This window comes from Nomia melanderi, chromosome 6 (assembly GCF_051020985.1).
Source record: "Nomia melanderi isolate GNS246 chromosome 6, iyNomMela1, whole genome shotgun sequence".
NCBI lineage: Eukaryota > Metazoa > Arthropoda > Insecta > Hymenoptera > Halictidae > Nomia > Nomia melanderi.
Window position 1 is genome coordinate 17,284,373 of NC_135004.1, and position 17,892 is coordinate 17,302,264.

General features: G+C 43.2%; 1 protein-coding gene and 1 long non-coding RNA gene across 11 annotated transcripts in view; one reads left to right on the plus strand and one right to left on the minus strand.

Annotated features, from left to right (window-relative positions):
* Window positions 1-17,892, minus strand: part of Mdr49 (Multi drug resistance 49) — a 142,588-nt gene that overhangs the window by 73,347 nt on the left and 51,349 nt on the right. For 2 of the 7 annotated variants that reach the window (XM_031983745.2, XM_031983742.2), the window contains exon 1: window positions 4,103-4,241. The exons of the other annotated variants lie outside the window; for them this stretch is intronic. The gene's annotated coding sequence lies outside the window, so the exon portion shown is untranslated. Of the gene's footprint in view, window positions 1-4,102; window positions 4,242-17,892 lie in introns of those variants that run through there. 7 annotated transcript variants of the gene reach the window in all.
* The window catches only part of LOC116430081 (uncharacterized), a 125,498-nt gene continuing 112,057 nt past the window's right edge, over window positions 4,452-17,892 (plus strand). For 2 of the 4 annotated variants that reach the window (XR_012998769.1, XR_012998770.1), the window contains exons 1-2: window positions 4,452-4,744; window positions 4,875-4,934. This is a non-coding gene — a long non-coding RNA (uncharacterized LOC116430081). Of the gene's footprint in view, window positions 4,745-4,822; window positions 4,935-13,468; window positions 13,874-17,892 lie in introns of those variants that run through there. The other 2 variants (XR_012998772.1, XR_012998771.1) reach the window with 2 other exon arrangements.

Below are 17,892 nucleotides of genomic sequence, written 5' to 3' on the forward strand. Positions count from 1 at the left end.
GTAGAATGCGAGTGTGAATATTGATGCTGAGCATTCGAATGGTTAATTTGAATATTGATGCAAAGTTTAATGGGAGTTCGAACGTGGAGATTCGATTAGTGTTTAAGATTCAATTGACAGCGTTTGCTTTCGTTTGGAATAAAAGAAACGATGCTCTAGTTCCATTTGGAAGCTATGATTGTTTAAGTCTTGATGCATTGTAATTTCTGAACTGCGACGGTTCAGCTTGTAAACTTGAATACACTGCCGCAGGTTTTCGTGAATAGCTTTTGTATCCCTAGCAACGCGTGCATCGGAATTATCATTTCCGAGACTTAAAGTCAATCGAGAATCGAAATCGAGGGATTTGATTTAAGTAGGCGTCTCGAGTGCTCGGCGTTCTGCGTAAATGCGATCATGGAAGTAATTGTTGAATTGCGGATGAAATATACTTTGTCCCAACACAGTCCACTCGGTGGAATTAGCGTCATTATCTATAGATCTCGCGTCGAGTTGACTTTAATCCCCGACAATGATCTCGAAGCTTTCGAGCGTTCGTTTCACTCTGTCCTTTACAATCGCTGTAACGCTGATTATAAACACATTACCAGAGTATTAGAATCGGAGTAATGAATTTCCGATGGAATGCAAATCGATCGACACGTTCGAAGCGTGAAACGACTATGCTCAGCGACTGAAACAATTGTTACTGATCACTCGCTTCGCCGGTCACGAGGTACGCATAATCATTGAACAGATAACCAGCAGACGTTCTAGTACTATATCGATAAAGCCATGTGAGACCTCCTCGAGTACTTTTTTTCTTTTATCGCTGCGTGGGATACCGGTGAATTAGACGGTGCGTTATCCAAAATTAAACTCGACGTCCGTTAAAAATGTCACACAGTTCACGACCGTTTACATCTTTCGTGCAACTTCGGAAATTAATCGTCTTACTTATCGTAACACGTTTGTAAAATTTTATGAATGGACCGTTAAAGTATGCACTGCTGGGAGGAATTTGAAGTTCTCGGAACGCTTGGACGATGTAAACAAAACAAGCGGTCAAAACATTTCGACAATGTGTCGAAATTCCACTTCCGATAGAATCGAATTATATAATGCCGAGAGCTGGACTGTGAGAGAACGTCGCTGTATCAATTTACGCTCACGAGAATCGTCTTATCGAGCGATTCCGTTAACGCGAACGAGAGACCGGACGAAGGAGCATACCGATCATTCTTAAACTGAACACGAGCATCGCAGATAAACCGAAGAAATCGATATGTATGCTAATCCTAGAGGCTGAGAATATTAAAGACGCTAATTAGCTTCCCAAAGATAGCTTCATTTGAATATTCTCAATGGCAAAATTGCGGAAACTGGTTCCCCAGACCGCCGTCCTCTTAATTGCAACTAAAATAAACGATTATGTAACGTGGGAACTGGGAAGTACCTGCGAAGATTTCGGAAATTGCCAGAGAAATTCTACTGACTGCCGGTGACAGAAGGGAAACACGTGTGTTTGTGAAACTTGGCAGTGATTTCCATGGAATCTTTAATACGTTGACTATCATGGTGGACAGTGACGAGTGAGGTTTAGGAATTGCTTGGAGAAAATGCAGGGACACTGATATCGAAGATATTTGATAATATAAGTAACCAATATTGTAATATAATAACTGCGCTAGGAAATCAATAATTACCTAGCGCCATTTAAATATACTATATCAAGTAATATTTGGAAATTTAATACTCGAAATAATACGTTGAAGTTTAATATTATAACATTAGAAATTTACATGGAACAATATTTCGAAATCGAATATTAACGCAATAATACCTTAAAACATGAAACTCTATTGAACAACATTTAGAAATTTACTACACGAAACAATATGTCGAAATTAAATATTAACGCAATAATACTTGAAAACGTATACTCCATTAAATAATATTTACAAATTTATTACATTCAGCAATACTCCCAAACCGAATATTCCATTGAACAATAGTACACGCTCAAAATTCCTGTGTTAAGGAAACCGATCGTCGAGACTACAGATTATCCTTGACCACGTGCGGGAAAAACGCGACACGAGATAAACGGCTGCCCAGCGAGTTTCCTCGAACCTTCAATCGCAATCCTTTCCCGCGAGTCTCATTAAGAAGGTGGTACGAACGCGTGTCACGATCGCGACACCGCGGTCGCCGCGGGTACAAGGAAAAAGGACGGATCGTGGCTGCAATATCGAAACGACAAGGGAATCCCGTTTCTCCCTTTCCACCTTCGCGGAAAGACGACGCGTAATCGTCGAGCAAATATTAAGCAAATGAGACCGGAGGGATCGGTTTTATCGGTACGCGTCGGTGCACACGCGAGCACTGGGTTTGGGAGAATGGAAACATTTCGCAGCGCCCGGCGGACCTGCGTCATTGCGACGAACTCGGCCACTAACGTTTAACGAGGGTAGCGGGTCGGGGAAAAATTCGAGGTTGGAAAGTGACGCGCCACCTTAAAGCTGACCACCCGTTGCATCCACTGCGGCAGCCGCTGGGGTGTTTTGCGCCCGACGCGACACGTGTCTCCCTTTCGATCGGCTGCGAGCAGCTTGAAAAAGTGAGCGTTTCTATTTTTCTCTCGCTCTCCGCGCTAAGTGGACCATCGGTTCCTATGGAAATGAGGATTTTCGTATTCTCGCGATACCCGTTTTCTTTTGATCCGGGGAAACGCTTTGAAGATCTAGGTATTGATAGTTTTGCTCCTTTTTCGCGCTGTGAACCAGCGGTTTCTATGGAAATGAAGATTTTTGTATTCTCGAAGTTCTCGCTTTCTTTTGATCTGCGCGAATGGTTTGAAGGGGTATTGATACCTTTGGTGTTTTAAGTGGATTGTGGATGTTTATGGTAATGCAATTTAGGTTGTTTTAATCTTCATTCTTTTTTGGAGGTAATTTGCGAAGTGTGAGGACTGTTTGAGGTACATATTTTTGCTAATTCCTATTTTTTAGAGATAGTTGTTAACTGGGATTAGGGGAGAGATTCGATGACGTGGCGAAGATAAATAAAAGTTAGGGGTTCGAGTGTAACATCAGTTCAGAAAGACCTGCAGTCTACAGACTATCCGAGGACGGTGTGCTAGAAAGTTTGCGCATTAGTGGTAGAATAGTTCCGAGATCGATTCGAAGGCACGTATTGGTATATACGAGAATGCAGAAGCGTGAATGTTGCCTTGGTTAAAGTGGAGATGTGGTAACAGCTGCCAACACTGGTGTCTAAAAAGAAGCGCGACCAGATGCATCCGACGAACGGCGAGAAACAATTCCTAATCTAATCATCAAGAAGAAACCAGAGAATCCTCTCGGTCCACAACAGCACTACCCTAAAACATCCCACATATCGCACATATCTAAACAATTCGGAATCACCTTAACGATCACAGAAAGATTCTACAGTCCATAAAACTCCACAATGCATCATCACCCACAAAAAACTGCCCAAAGCTCATGCGAGCGACCGAAACTTCAAGCGACTTCACCTGCGACATAAGTGCTACACTAGCAACACATATCGCCACAATCCACGTGGGCAAAGTGCATCGGTAACCTCATCATCGCTGTATCTCCCTCGAACACACGAAACTGCAGCTTAAAAACCACCCTTGCTCCACGGAATCCCACCCTGTACCATGGAGATCCGAAAACCATCCCCCACGATAACCCTGAACAACCGAGGAGAATCCTTACGTAACCACTGGCTAACATCTCGTTCGCAAGATCGATGAATCGAAGGGAACGTCTCGATTCCGGTTCATCCAAAAGCGAGGAGCCATGGGGAAGCCAGAAGAGGACGGTCCGATCTCTGCCTCCCTTAACCGCACGGTCGGAGCGCCGTAAAACCCGATCCCGAAGAGCGAGCGGACGTCCGCGGCTGCGCGTGGCGCGGTGTTGGTGTCTCCCGGTGGCATTGACCTTGAGATATCCCGGCGACCAAGGTCCGGGCGAATGTCGCGGGGGTCACGGAGCAGGAACGCGGCGACCTTGACGAGGTTCACCCAGGGCCGCGGCGGCAGGACCCGCTCGGGGAGCCGGAGCCCTTAATCCCGGCGCGGCGAGGGACTCACGCTTCGGTTTGCCTCGGCGCCGGCTATTTCTCTCGCTCTCTCTCGGCCCGGACGCTTTTCGTGTGGACCGCGATGCTTAGTAGCTTTCGAACGACTGACGCAACGGTGCCTCGGCGTCCAGACGCTTACGCAACGACGCCGTGTCCCCTCTTTTTCATCCCCTCGGATTGAAGCGGAACGCGAAAAGGGACGCCGGCGACGACCGACGCGGCGGACGTAGGACGGCGCACAGGCGGGAGATCGGAAGCGAGCCAGCGGGAACCGGCGCGAACCGGATATCGTCGAAATTTTCTGGGAACGAGCCTTGGCGCGGCCCGGCGTCGCGACGCCCCTGGGATCGAACCGGTGACGTATGCACGCGGTCGGAACGAGAGAGGCTCCTCGAGAGACCCGGTGACGCGGATCGAGACCCTCTGACGCTGACACGCGGACGATGCTGCGGGGTGCCTCTCGTCTACGTCAGGGTGCATCGCGTTCGTTGCCAGTTTTCTTTTGATAGGATGTTGCTGTTTATTGGCTGGGTTTGTTCGTGAGTTGGGAGATGGCGACGCCTGTGAATGGGAAGTTTGTTCGTTGGGGTCTTTAGCTTTGTCGCTGGCTTCAGAGGGTTTAATGATGGCCGAGTGTAGGTGGGGTTTAGAGGTTTGTATTTGTAGGAAGTTTTGAATTATCTGTTTCGAAGAATTAGGGGTTGAAACTGATTTAGAGTTTGCCTTGAAGTTCTATTGGATTCTAATGGATCGCAGTCTCAAAAAGACATCATTTGCTTTAGAGAGGAACACTGAGAGATTCCTGGGTGCTCAAAGATGATCGTTAACACTACAACTGCCAGGTATGTCAAAACGAGCAATTCTTAATTTCTGTTACAACTGCTGCAAAGGTATAGCTTTGAGGAACGATCGAAGAAGCTGATTCGGTAATAGCTAAATTGAAGTATACATACCGGATAGTACAACATACAAGGGTTAACGCTTTACTCTCGGAAGTTCTTCACTAGAAATATTTTAACTCACATACATTGAGGAACAAAGCTATACTTGAATATTTCTCAAATTAATGCATTATACGATATCAAATATCAAACTTTATAGTCTTACTGTATAAAATCAAGTGAGAGTCACCTCCCGAGTGCAAAGGGTTAACCCTTCCCAGACAAAAATTGCCAAAAGTATACGAAACCTTCCTCAAATTCTACTAAATTAAACATTCATTGCTTCAATCATAGACTAATGAAACCGTACACTAATTTCTTACTCCTCGAATAACTAAATCATTCGTAACTTGGTACTCCAAACATGAACCTTCGATCCCGACGTCCGTCCGCAACGGGTTAATACATACCGGACATGACTATCGAAAATAGTCACGGTTCCGGCTGCGCAGAGGTACCGAGCGAGCATCAGTCTGCGGTCCGATTGCGACACGCTCCGCTCGAAAGTAGGAAAAATTCCCGGAGACTGACGTCGGCGGCCGGCTGGTTTTCGGGTGCACATCGTAAATACGAAAGCGCAGGCTTGGCACGAGATAAATGTGGGTTGCTGGAGCGCAACGCGCGCAAACGGACTGCAGCCGGCCTCCCTGATGAATGGATATAATCCGGCCGATTTGTCAGAGACCGGTTTCCGGCCGGATTAAATCGGCCCTCTATCGGTGGCCCGGCTCCTTCGAAATCCGAGACGATGCAGACTTCCTGCCCCGGCTCTTAATATTCATCCGACGACGGTGGTTACGGCTCGAGTCTGCTCGGCCGTGGCCTCGCAATAAGTCGGCTATGAAATATTCTAAAGGGGTAAGCTGCTTGAGGGATTGCCTCGCCCGGCTCGCGATGCAGCTCATTTGCCCGTTCGCGCTGGGAGATGCAACTCGGACGCCGGCGCGTGATTCTTCGGGGAAATTAGAGGAGTGGGAACCTCGCCTATGATTGAATTTTTACCACGAAACTACGTTGACGTTGTTCCGGGTGTCTCGCTGATGAACATTGCGCTGAATGCAATTTCATTGCTCAACCTATTGCTGGAAACGAACATTCGTCATAGGATTCAAGTGAAGCTTACTTTCAAGATGGTTTCGAACATCTAATGTTTCCAAGATGTCCATAATCGAGAAACACTCGAAATCGACCAGTTCTAGGAAAAATAAACTTTGAAGTATCGAGAATGAAATTATATCTCCCACGTTATTCCGGGTGTCTCGCTGATGAACGTTGCGCTGAATCAGTGGGAATGCAATTTCATTGCTCAACCTATTGCTGGAAACGAACATTCGTCATAGGATTCAAGTGAAGCTTATTTTCAAGATGATTTGAAACATCTAATGCTTCCGAGATGTTCATAATCGAGAAACAACTCGAAATCGGCCAGTTCTAGTAAAAATGAACTTTGAAGTATCGAAAATGAAATTATGTCAAAGGAAACGTTTTGTCAATTCGAGCGAATGTAACCTACAAATATCCGTTTCTTCGAGAAATGTCGAGAACCGTCAAGGTCTGTCGCAGTGTCAACAAACAGAATGATCGTCGTATCGGGACCGACCCGAACGACCTTTACATCGAAGTGTCCCACGCGATGCGAGGATCGCGGAGAGGGCCGCGATAAGCAGCGCTGCTATCAGTTCCGAGTTGTGCGTTGAGGGAAGTAACGCAGGCCTCGGCCTCTCGCCAGATCATCGATTGCTTCGGCCCGACTGTGGTCCCGTGCGTCGCGATTTCGGCCACTGCAGAATGCAGATGCACAACGGCTGCGACGGGAACTCGACCTCAGCCTCGCGGCGGACACGCTGACCCATTTCCGATGCCAGAGGAATTTTTCAAGCCCGTTCCAAAGACGCCGCGCCGCGAGGTTCACGAGAAAATCATTTCGCAGCGGTTTCTATGGAATAAAGGGACGTTTGTGGTCGAATCGCGCGCATACCACGCGCACAATTAACCCCTTGACGTACAATATCGAGTCTGACTGGCGAGGAAGTTCTGATGCGAGAGATACGAGAATGAAATGTCACTTAATTATCTTGGGTTCGAATTAAATACTATTTTTCTGTTATTAACACGTTGAATACCAAGCAAATCGAATTACTATACTTCACTCGATTAAACGATGATAAATAATGCTACCCATTGCGGTGACATTCAGCTAGATCACTGTGCAATGATAATAACGTAAATAAATTCAGTGAATATTAAATTCGACTTAAAATCTTGGTTGATTTTATGGCGATTATTCAATTCTTATTTATAGCGTAGATAAGTCGGATAAATTTTACATTCAATTCGAAATCTTTTGTCGACTCAGGGGGAAAAGACGCGAGGCGATGTTATCAGCCGCGATGAATGTCAAAATCAATTAACATTGAGCCCCCGGTCTGCGATTATTTCGATTGTGTTGGCTTGTAGAGGTTCGATAACAAATATTGGATCGATTGTGGAGGTAACGAGCAATATTATTGGACGCTACTGGACGGAACGCGAAGAGGAAATTGTACAAACAATCGGTGACGAGCAATTCCATATCTATCAGAATACCGTGAAGACATTACTTCGCCGTCCGTGCGTATAACGTCGACTAACAAACCAACGAACGCCGACCAGCGCGGGTAATCAACGCGCGAACAAGATCCTGGACCAACAGTAATTAACCACCGGCGAGTAAACAATACGGATCAATGCAGGCCGAGAGTAATCTGTCAATGATCTCGGAAGTCGGGGCTGGGGAAGAGTCATCGCTGCCGGACAAACGATAAAATAACTTGTAAATAAGGATATCACGATTAAAAATACTGGTCGTAAAAAATGCTCGCTGTTGTTGATATTCATTATTCACGGGCAGGTTAATTTACTTGCAGAACCACATATGTAACTGCAATTTATGGGATCATTAAATCGAATTTCTTATGAATCGATTTGTAAGCAGAAAACTGAGGAATTATATTAACTTTGCGGACGAAGATTGATGACAAAGATGAAGCTATATATCAATTGCTTAATTAATAGAAAAAGGAAGAACTATACAGTGATCTCACTCACCACATGATTTCATACAGTAAAACTATAAAATTTGATATTTCATATTATACTCCGTATAATGCATCAATTTGAGAAATATTGAAATAAAATAGCTTTGCTTCTCAATGTACGTGTGATTTTTCGTCGAGGTTCACAAAATATCGTGTTTATCTCATCAGAAAATATTCAAATATTTTTAGTGGAAAAACTTCCGAGTGCAAAGGGTTAAGTCATGTCGAAATGTCGACATTCGTCCGTAAAGGTTGATATTATAATAAAATTTGAAACTTGAGACAAATTTCTTTAGTTTCTTAGAAGTTTTGTCAGATTCCTAAAGAAACAACAGATTCTTTAAGTTTGTTTAACCCTCAGTTCAGTTATTTACATAGCAACATAAAGTATGCCAACGATTCATTCGAACAAGCATCGGAAACAAAGTTGCGTCTTTCGACAGCGATCCCTGGCATCGGTCTCAACAATGGCGGCGCGGCGGCGAGCGCATCAATGGCGCGCGTAGAAAACTGTCAGCCGCAATTCCGATCGCAAAATCGTCCATCGATAGAACAAACGAATAGTATTATCCGCTCGAATCAATTCGCGCAGCCGCGCGATCGCTGCGCAATAGCAGTAATAATGGTCCTCGCGGCCTCTTCGGCTGGCCATTCGATATTCGCTGGTGCATTCAACAACCACGACCCCGATTTCGAGCTTGCCGAGCATTAGTCCGGAGAATCGCGAGATTCCTGGTGGCTGGGCGACAAATCATTGCTCTAGGACTGCGAAATCGTTTCGGTTGGCCAGTTGATTATTACCGTAATACAGAGTGGACGCGCCTTATCCATTGAGCGCGGCAGACAACCGTGTGATAATGCTATGGTGCTGCGAGCAGCTCTATCAAAATAGATACTATGAAAACAGTGCAACACAGTGAGCAACTCTGAAAATAGACGCTATGGAAATATTAGCACTGTGGACAGTTCTATAAAAATAGACACTAAACATTTTAATCCTTGGACGAATATCGATAGTTTTCTGGATCAGACTTCAATATTTGGGATACCAAGTTACAGACGAATGAACTACTCAAATTATTGTTTATGCATTCGATATGTAACTCGACGAGCTACAGGTTTTGCATACTTTACAGAATCTTCATCTACAAAACGTTAATCAACGTAGATCCAACGTTGTATAAACATAGAAACGCAATCGATTTGCAGAAAATTATGTCTCAAATGAGAATCATGAATAGCAGGTACTACTTAGAGATACATTAGTAGTCTTCAATTCTCGTTATGCGAGTAGTCGAATTTCGGGGTTTTCTCCACAGGCAGCCGCACTGTGCGCCGGCTCGCTATCCAGCAGCCAACGGACGCCCGTAATAGTTCAGCGGAATTTAATCGAGACGGCAATTGTTTCCTATTAACAGTTATGAAAGCGGCCCGGCGATCCCTGAACCCCCCTTTGAACCGTCGCCGACGCCGAAGCCGTACGTATCTCCCTCAGACAGTCGTTTTAATTGGAATCCATTCGGGAAGATTGCGGGCCGTAGCAATGGCGTCCGAATCACCCTAAAATTGGTGGCCGGAGCGCGCGGCCACGGAATACATGGACATTCTAGCCTGGGGACCGGGAAATTCGATGTTACAGTTTTCTGCGTGACGTCTGATCGCTCGCTGAATGGAAAACGATGATTCACGGTGCATTCTTCGAAGAATTTAGAAGACACTGTTAGCACGCTCACTTTGAAATCGATGATAAAAGCAATTCTTTTGTTTAACACTAGGTTTACGGGCATTTATTGTACAGTTTATTCTATTGTTCCTGGGGAAGTTGATATTCGTTGATTTAGATTTTGGAAATTGTAGATGTAGAAATAGACAATTAGGATTCATATTCGATTGAAACATTTACCAAATAATGCTTATAAAATTCACATTGGCGCCTTCCGTAAACCTAGTGTTAATTAGTCGACTTCTTAGGAGTTCGAGATTTCATTCTTTTAGAATAGCATTATTGTATTTGTATATTTGTAATACTGAGAATATGGGTCATTGCCGTCGTTCGCAGCTACGTTCGGATAATTAGACGATCAGCACGATCTGTCGGGGACATTGAATCGCCTATTGGTCCAGATAATATTGCACGCAATTCCGTGAACCGCGATATATCGAGCAGCGGACGGAGAAGGAACGCCGGAAGTTGCTCGATAAAGTATTCGCGATCGTTCCGCGTTATCTTATCCGGCGATAAGAAGGAACGAGAAAGAAGTAATCCATCGGCGTGAGTAAAACGACGCGCGTATTTACACGCATTCATCCCGATGAGCCGCATCGTCGGAGACATTGTTATTATTGCAAAGCGACAACGTTATCACACCCGGGGACCGCCACTCCGGGGATCTGTGGACCGCGAGAAATTTCCATCCTCGAGCGATCGCCGGGGAACGCAATTATACGGCGAGGATTTACTCCAACTCCATGGAACTTCATTTTGAAGTTCCAGTAGATAAAAATAGTAAAGGGCCGCCGGATTTGCGGTTATTGAAAAAACGGACAACTTTCGGAGTCTTACAGGATCGCCGGGAATTTATATTTGATACGAAATTTCTGATATTCGGAATTTAAGGATCGATCGTCGAATAGATCGTGGAAGTTGCAGGCTATTGAGTGGTTTTCTTGGAAAATAATAAATATGCATTTATTATTTTCAAACATTATTTTATCACTGAAGAATTATTCGAAGACTAGACATTGAATTGGCAATGACAATGCAAACGCCAATATTCACGATTCAATTACCAAATATTCCTTTGAAACAATTCAGTACAATTCATCTCGAAAAATCTATCGAAACGCTCGATCAATTAAAACTGAGCCCCACTCCGTTTCACTCGAGTTCCTTACGAGAGGAAGAAGGATACGGAGGATGAAAATTGTTACTCGGAGGATGAAAACGATGATTGAAGCGTCAAGAAGATTCCGCAAGGAGGATCCCCGTGACGTCCGTCGGGCGTGCAGGAAATCCGCGATCGCGTTTCATTGACCACCGCACAATGTCCGCTTATCAAATTCCGGCGCAGCGGAAGAAAGAGATACGTATCGAAGCGCGGCGGCAGGGAAGAAAGGGAAGAAAGGAGGAGGGAAAAGTGGGTAGGGAAGGGAAGGAGGTATCAGATCGCGAATAAAGGGAGCCTCCGAGGAGATATCACGGTGGCGAGCGGAATGGGCTTTCGCGGAAGGCCGCTTAATAACATCGAGATGCAACGTCTCGAGCAGAGATACTTCTCTCTTCCGCGCAGACTTAATCTACCTTCCGCTTCCGAATGCGGCCGCGCCATGGCTTCCCGGGAGCCATTTGCTGCGAATATTTACCTCGTGCACGGAAAAATGCGTTTGACGAATGTGGATCGGTGCCGGATGAAACGGTGTTCGTAATAGTAACGAGAAATCTCGTTTTTAGAACTACCGACCATTTAATACGATTAATTCCTATGAAAATTGTAATAGATTATTTTCAGTTTCTTCGGACATTCATTATAGTACTGAAATGAAACTATTTTCAAAATCATTTCGAATATTCAATCGAAGATAATAATTGCTAAACAACAAAATCGAAACCAGTCATTTTGACTGGTAGTTCTAGTGTTAGAGACACTTGGCTATGCAACTTTGCTAATTACCAGAGCATTTTAAGAAATATATAGTTTGATTCGAGTTGATAATTCTATTTGTGTTATATTAGATTATAATATTGCTATTTTATTAGATTATATTATTTTAAATGATAATGTTATAATATTATTACTCGAAAATAGTTTAATAATTTTCGAAACCAACTTGTCCACTACCACGTTAACCATACACTCAATATAAAAAATCTTACATTAGAAATTCAAAGTCTTCCCTATCGACTGTCACTTAAATCCTTCGCATTTCGTAGATCCAACGAAACTTCGGTCTAAATTCTCAGGAAATTAATCTTCGAGTCTATACAGAAAATTCTACCATCCGAATTTAAGTGGCATCACAATTACGATATTAATACTCGAAAAGAGTATTCCACTCGAAATCTTTTCTCCTCCACATTTCACTTGAATGTAACACCAGTCGAAAGCTCCGAGGAGGTTCCCTGAAATAAAAGGCGCAAAGGGACGAAGGAAGAATGGAATAGAAGTGCAAGAGAGGGAGCCAAGAACATCGCGGAAATTACGATTTTAATATCTCCTCTTTTGTAGCGGTTGAACAACGAGCGATAAAGATCGCGCCTTCTCGAACGATTCTTACCGACGAGAAGAAAATTCACTCTCGCGCGATCCGCCCTTCCTCCTGAGAGGAAGTGACAGAAAATGAGAGAGAGAGTGAGACATGGAGAGAGAGTAAGAGTGAGAGAGAGAGAGAGGCAATCTCCCCCATAAACGCAGCTCCCCTAGCCAATTTGTAATCACTTAACAAGATTGCGTGAACGGTGCGTGCCGCGATTAACGGAACGTCTGTAATTTATAGGGCGTCGGTGAACCATAAATAAACGCGATTTACTGGTGGGACACTTCGTTATTTATGGGGATATTAATTAGCCGTGCCCGGGAAGCGATGACTCGCTTCATTGATCATGAACGCGTTAACAGCCGCGATGCTTCTTTTTCGTAGAACTCGGTTATTGTTAATGGAACGTTTTTCCCCTGGTGATCGTCGATTTAACTCTCAACCTTGAACTCCAAGTTTTATAAAGTAGAACCTGGACTTTGACCCTTTGCGGACGGATGTCGGCATTTTGGTGAGATGAAATGAGATTTGGAAGACTGAGTCGTAAATGATTTAATTAGTCGAACTTTAAGAGATCAGCACGTAGTTCTCTTTCTATTAATTAAGCAATTGATATATAATTTAGCTTCATATGTTGGAAGTTTTGTATGTTTTGAAGAAAAATGTTTAGATTTGGAAGACTGAGTCGTAAAAATGATTTAATTAGTCGAACTTTAAGAGATCAGCACGTAGTTCTCTTTCTATTAATTAAAACAATTGATGTATAATTTAGCTTCATATGTTGAAGGTTTATATGTTTCGAAGAATCTTCGTCCGCAAAGGGTTAATAAATGAGTCGCTCAGTGAATGGCGATCATCAAGAAAAGAAAAATTGAGAAAATCACCCTTAAAATTGATTACTTTCATTTACTAAGTCATATCTAGGATTATTTTCATCGTAATATTTACAACGAACGTATTAAGTATTGTGTTAATGAATTTCTTTCCGTTATCTGTGGTATTTCTTCTCGCTAAACTTGAAATACTTCCCGTCCGTTAAGGGTTAACGAATAATTAGAGCAAACGGCAAGGTTCACGAAGACGAATCAATTTCCTGGATTCCAGTTGGAAGTTCTTCGGAATTGGCTTCAGGTCGACGCGGAAGCGAGGGACATCTCGGTCGGTCGATTCGGGTCGGAAAGACTCGACAGATTACGGCCGATAGAGCAGAGATCAAGGGAGAGCTCGAATGTAAATCACCGATAGGAGTCCGGCGAAGGATTGATCGCGATTCACGGGGCCGGCCCTTTGTGGCCGAACAGAGATTAAACCGATGGCGATCGCTCCACCGATCATTGCGACCGTCCCGAACTTACGCGACCTGTTCCCTGCGCGACGGATTATGCGTTTGTGTCCGTTCCTCGATGATCAACGGCGCGATGATGTTTCACCTTGGTAATTTATGTGCAATCGGCGAATCACGGTAAGCAGAGCGCGTGTGAATCAGTGGATTGCGAGCTGCAATTAACATCTTCGACGCGAAATGTGAAATTCGAGTTCTGGGTTACAAATAGTTAACCCTAATTGTGTTTTTGTAACGAATCACACCACGTGACTGACAGTCACTTGTGAGAATGAAAGGAATGATTAAAATTTTTTTGTTTGTAGGGCCCAAATTTGAAGAGCCCAGAAGAACTTTGGAAATGGTATAAGAAATTTAAGTAAAAAGGTCAAATGTGAGTCAAAGTCACACCGTGGTCCAATTAGGGTTAATAAGATTACTCAAATAATTGAAAATATAAATTACTATTATTATATATTACGATTATCATAAATTACTATTATTATATATTACTATCACTAAAATATTTCATTATTATTAAGAAGCTAACAGATTTCTCTAAAAAATGATTGAAGACATCGATCCAGCAATACACAAACTGAGTCATAGATCAATTGAAGTCTCCACAGACTATAAATTTCCATAAAGAAATTTCAAAGAGGTTCAGTATTAAACTGCGCCATAGATCCATCAGCATACACAAATCTCGCAATTTCAAAGGGAACAAAAACGAATATCCGAGCGACGACAGTGCCATTATTTATAATTGCGTTCCTGTTTTATTTCTCAGCAGCGATTAAAGGCGAAGAACGCGCCCTAAAGTTTCTCTTGAGCGACGAAAAAAGTTTCGCGGAGGTTAAACTTCGCAGCGCGCGGTTATTATTTTTCTAAAAGCCGCGGCCTCGTTACGTCGGTTGCGGAATTTGAATCTGAGACCTGGGACGGCCGGCCCAGACTTTCTACTTACGCGGCTTAATGGCGAGCGCCGGCCGAGTATTAAAAGTTCCCCGGCAAAGTGGATTACGAGCCCGCCCTCCCAAAACAACCGGATCGAAACGCGAACTGTACTTTTCAATTATCAGCGCCACGCGCCGGGACATCGGCTGCCGTTTGTTAACGCGATTCGACGTTTGTTTTGCAACGGTATTTATTACGCTCGGCTAATAGTGTCGTTAACCTTTTAGCAACTGTACGCCGCTGTAATGGCTTCCGCGCGAGTCACCTTTTTTTAACGATACACTATTATGGCGGTTCTCGTGGATATCGTGTTCCTAAACGGTATCGAATTCAATTGGCTCACTCTGTCTATAGGTTTGCCGATTTTTTCTAATAAATTATTGATGATGGAGTAGCCGTGTCGATCAGATTTGAGAAATGTGGTCACTGATGGCTGGAGCTTTTAAATCGTTGGGAATGATTATAAGAAGATTAATGTCGAATCAAAGTATTTAGTAATATTAGTAACTGTTGCAGATAATTTTTTTTAATAAATTATTAATGATGGAGTAGCCGTGTCGATCAGATTTGAGAAATGTGGTTACTGATGACTGGAGCTTTTAACTCGTTAGGAATGATTATAAGACGATTAATGTCGAATCAAGATATTTAGTAATATTAGTAACTGTTATAGATAATTGTATGATATCAGTACTGTGACGCCATAGTATTAATGACAATTTTTAGTAACATTCGTGTTCGTTATGAAGGAAGTATTAGTATCATTGCAGCATTTTACTGAACCTAACGTGCTCTTTACGGAATATTTCAAAAGTGAATATACGATTTGAAATGGAAATCTGTGGTGTTTCAGATCCACGTACAGAATACGCGTAAATCCCGGCGAACACATTAACGGGGATGCTCGGAACATTCTCCGTCAGTTGCTCGGAGAGTTCGTCAGAGGCGTTTGCAACGAAAAATTCGGGAGTTACCATGCGCCCGTGTAATTCGCGTGTAAATTATTCCCCTCCGCGACGGAGAATTACAGATTGCAGTTGAAATTCTGAAATTCGTTCTACTGTGACTCGGCTTTGTGATCGTAATTAGTTCCCACTGACGGAAATTTAACTCCGCGAGCCGCGCTCCCGGCCAGCGATCGCTTCAAATGGAATTTCGTAATTTCCTCCATTCGGGTGAAATTCATTTTTTACACCGCGGAACGCGATACCGCTGAATTACAGTTCATCTTCTGGTAAATTTTCGGTGCGTTGCGAAATTGCGGATCTCGATTGCGAAAAAATATATGTAACGTTCCTCTGTGTGGAGAGAAAATATTTAAACAGCTCCTCTGTGACGTAAAACTACGTGTTTTCGTCAGTTATATCTGAATTTCGCAGAAAATTAGGTCAACCGAAAAAACAACAAGTCTTTTCTGTCATTCGATATGATAACTAATTGTAAATACCATATTTCTCATGAGTCTTTATAATCAATATCGACCAAAGAAACTTCTTTCTCATTGTATACAGTTAACAGTCTAAAATTCTAGATTCTACATCAGATTTTATAATGAAAATCTATCATCAAAGCTTTCTTTTCATTGTATACAGTTAATAGTTCAAAATTCCACATTCTACATCAGATTTTCCAATGAAAATCAATCGTCGAAGCTTTCTCTTCACCCGATACAGCGAACAGTTCTAAATGCCAGATTCTACGCGAAGCTTTACAATCGATATCGAGCAGCTAAAAGACTTACTGTACCAACAGTCCTCGGGTTCGATGAAACAAAGGAATTACCGGCTGCGAAAGCGGCAAGGATGAAAAATGAAATTTTTGTAGAAGGTAGAAGTGCCGTTCGACAAACAGCCCGAGTGGTTCGCACACTGAACGAGGACCCTCGGAGAGAGTCCTCGTTCCATTGTTTTAACTTCGATTCCATTCTCACCCCCGTGTCTCGCGGTGTCTCGTTGCCGTTTCCACTCGAGGAACGCGCGGGCCGCGTGGAAATCGCGAGGCGAGCGTTAACGCGATTTAAAAACGCGGGGCCGGGAAAAGGGTTCGCCGCGGGCAAAGAACGAGAAACAAAAACAGCCGGGGAACCCGCGGGATCCGGTCGAGAACACTGGAAAGGCGCGAAGTGGAAGCGCGCCGACTACTGGAAGTGGGCTGAACAATTTTTTCACGCTTACGGTTGAAAGACGCTCCATGCTCGTTTCATTCTCGCGGGACAGGCGCGGGGGAAATCTAGAGAATGTTGAACAATCGCCCCGCCGGATGCGAATGGCGGCTGCCAAGTAACAACGGGGCGATGTTCTTATGATGGGATACTATCCTTTTTCCAGGAATATCGTGGGTGGCTTTGAAAGGATTATTGTTTTGTAATGGGGAGTAATATAATGATGCATGATAATGGGTGGTATAGATGATATAGTAATATAGTGATGGGAGTATGATAGTATGGTTAAGTAGGAGTATTGGAATATGGTAGTATGGTGATATGGTATTATGATAATATGGTGATATGGTGATATGGTGATACGGTGATATGATGATATGGTATTATGATAATATGGTGATATAATGAAATGGTAATATGGTAATATGACAATATGATAATATAGAAATATAATATGATAATATAGCAATATAGTAATATGATAATATAGAAATATAATATGACAATATATCAATATAGTAATCTGATAACATTACAATGTGAGTTTAGTAATAGTTTAAATAGATTTCAATTTCAAGCTCCACGCGATCAATACGTTTGTCCATAATATCACTCAGTTCCCCTGAAATACAAACGGATAACGACTCTTTCGCAACCGTGTTTGAGTTGAAAAGAAAGGGTACACGTTTTCAACCGTGAAAGATAAATAGATCTTCACAGACGAAAACAGTCAGACTCTGTCGGGCTATCGGACTAGATATTTCTCAAACTTCCGAGCGATCCTTTGAAATACTACCCGACCGTCTTCCTCTAACAGCAATCTCTAACATACTTCGACTACTTTCGACTTCATTCCGCTCTACTTTCAGTCTTTCCGAGTAACTCTAACCTTCTTCGATTCTCTTTAGTATCTTCGATCCCTATTGGACACTCTTCAGCATCGACAACCTGCATTTCCCTTCGACAACTATTAATCATCCTCAATCGTCTCTCCTATTTTTCTCGGTCAGCTCTCGAGGCACTCATCGAACGATCTTGAAGTCTCCTCGATCATCTTCCTTTCTTGTCCATCGAACCTCCTCGGCTCTA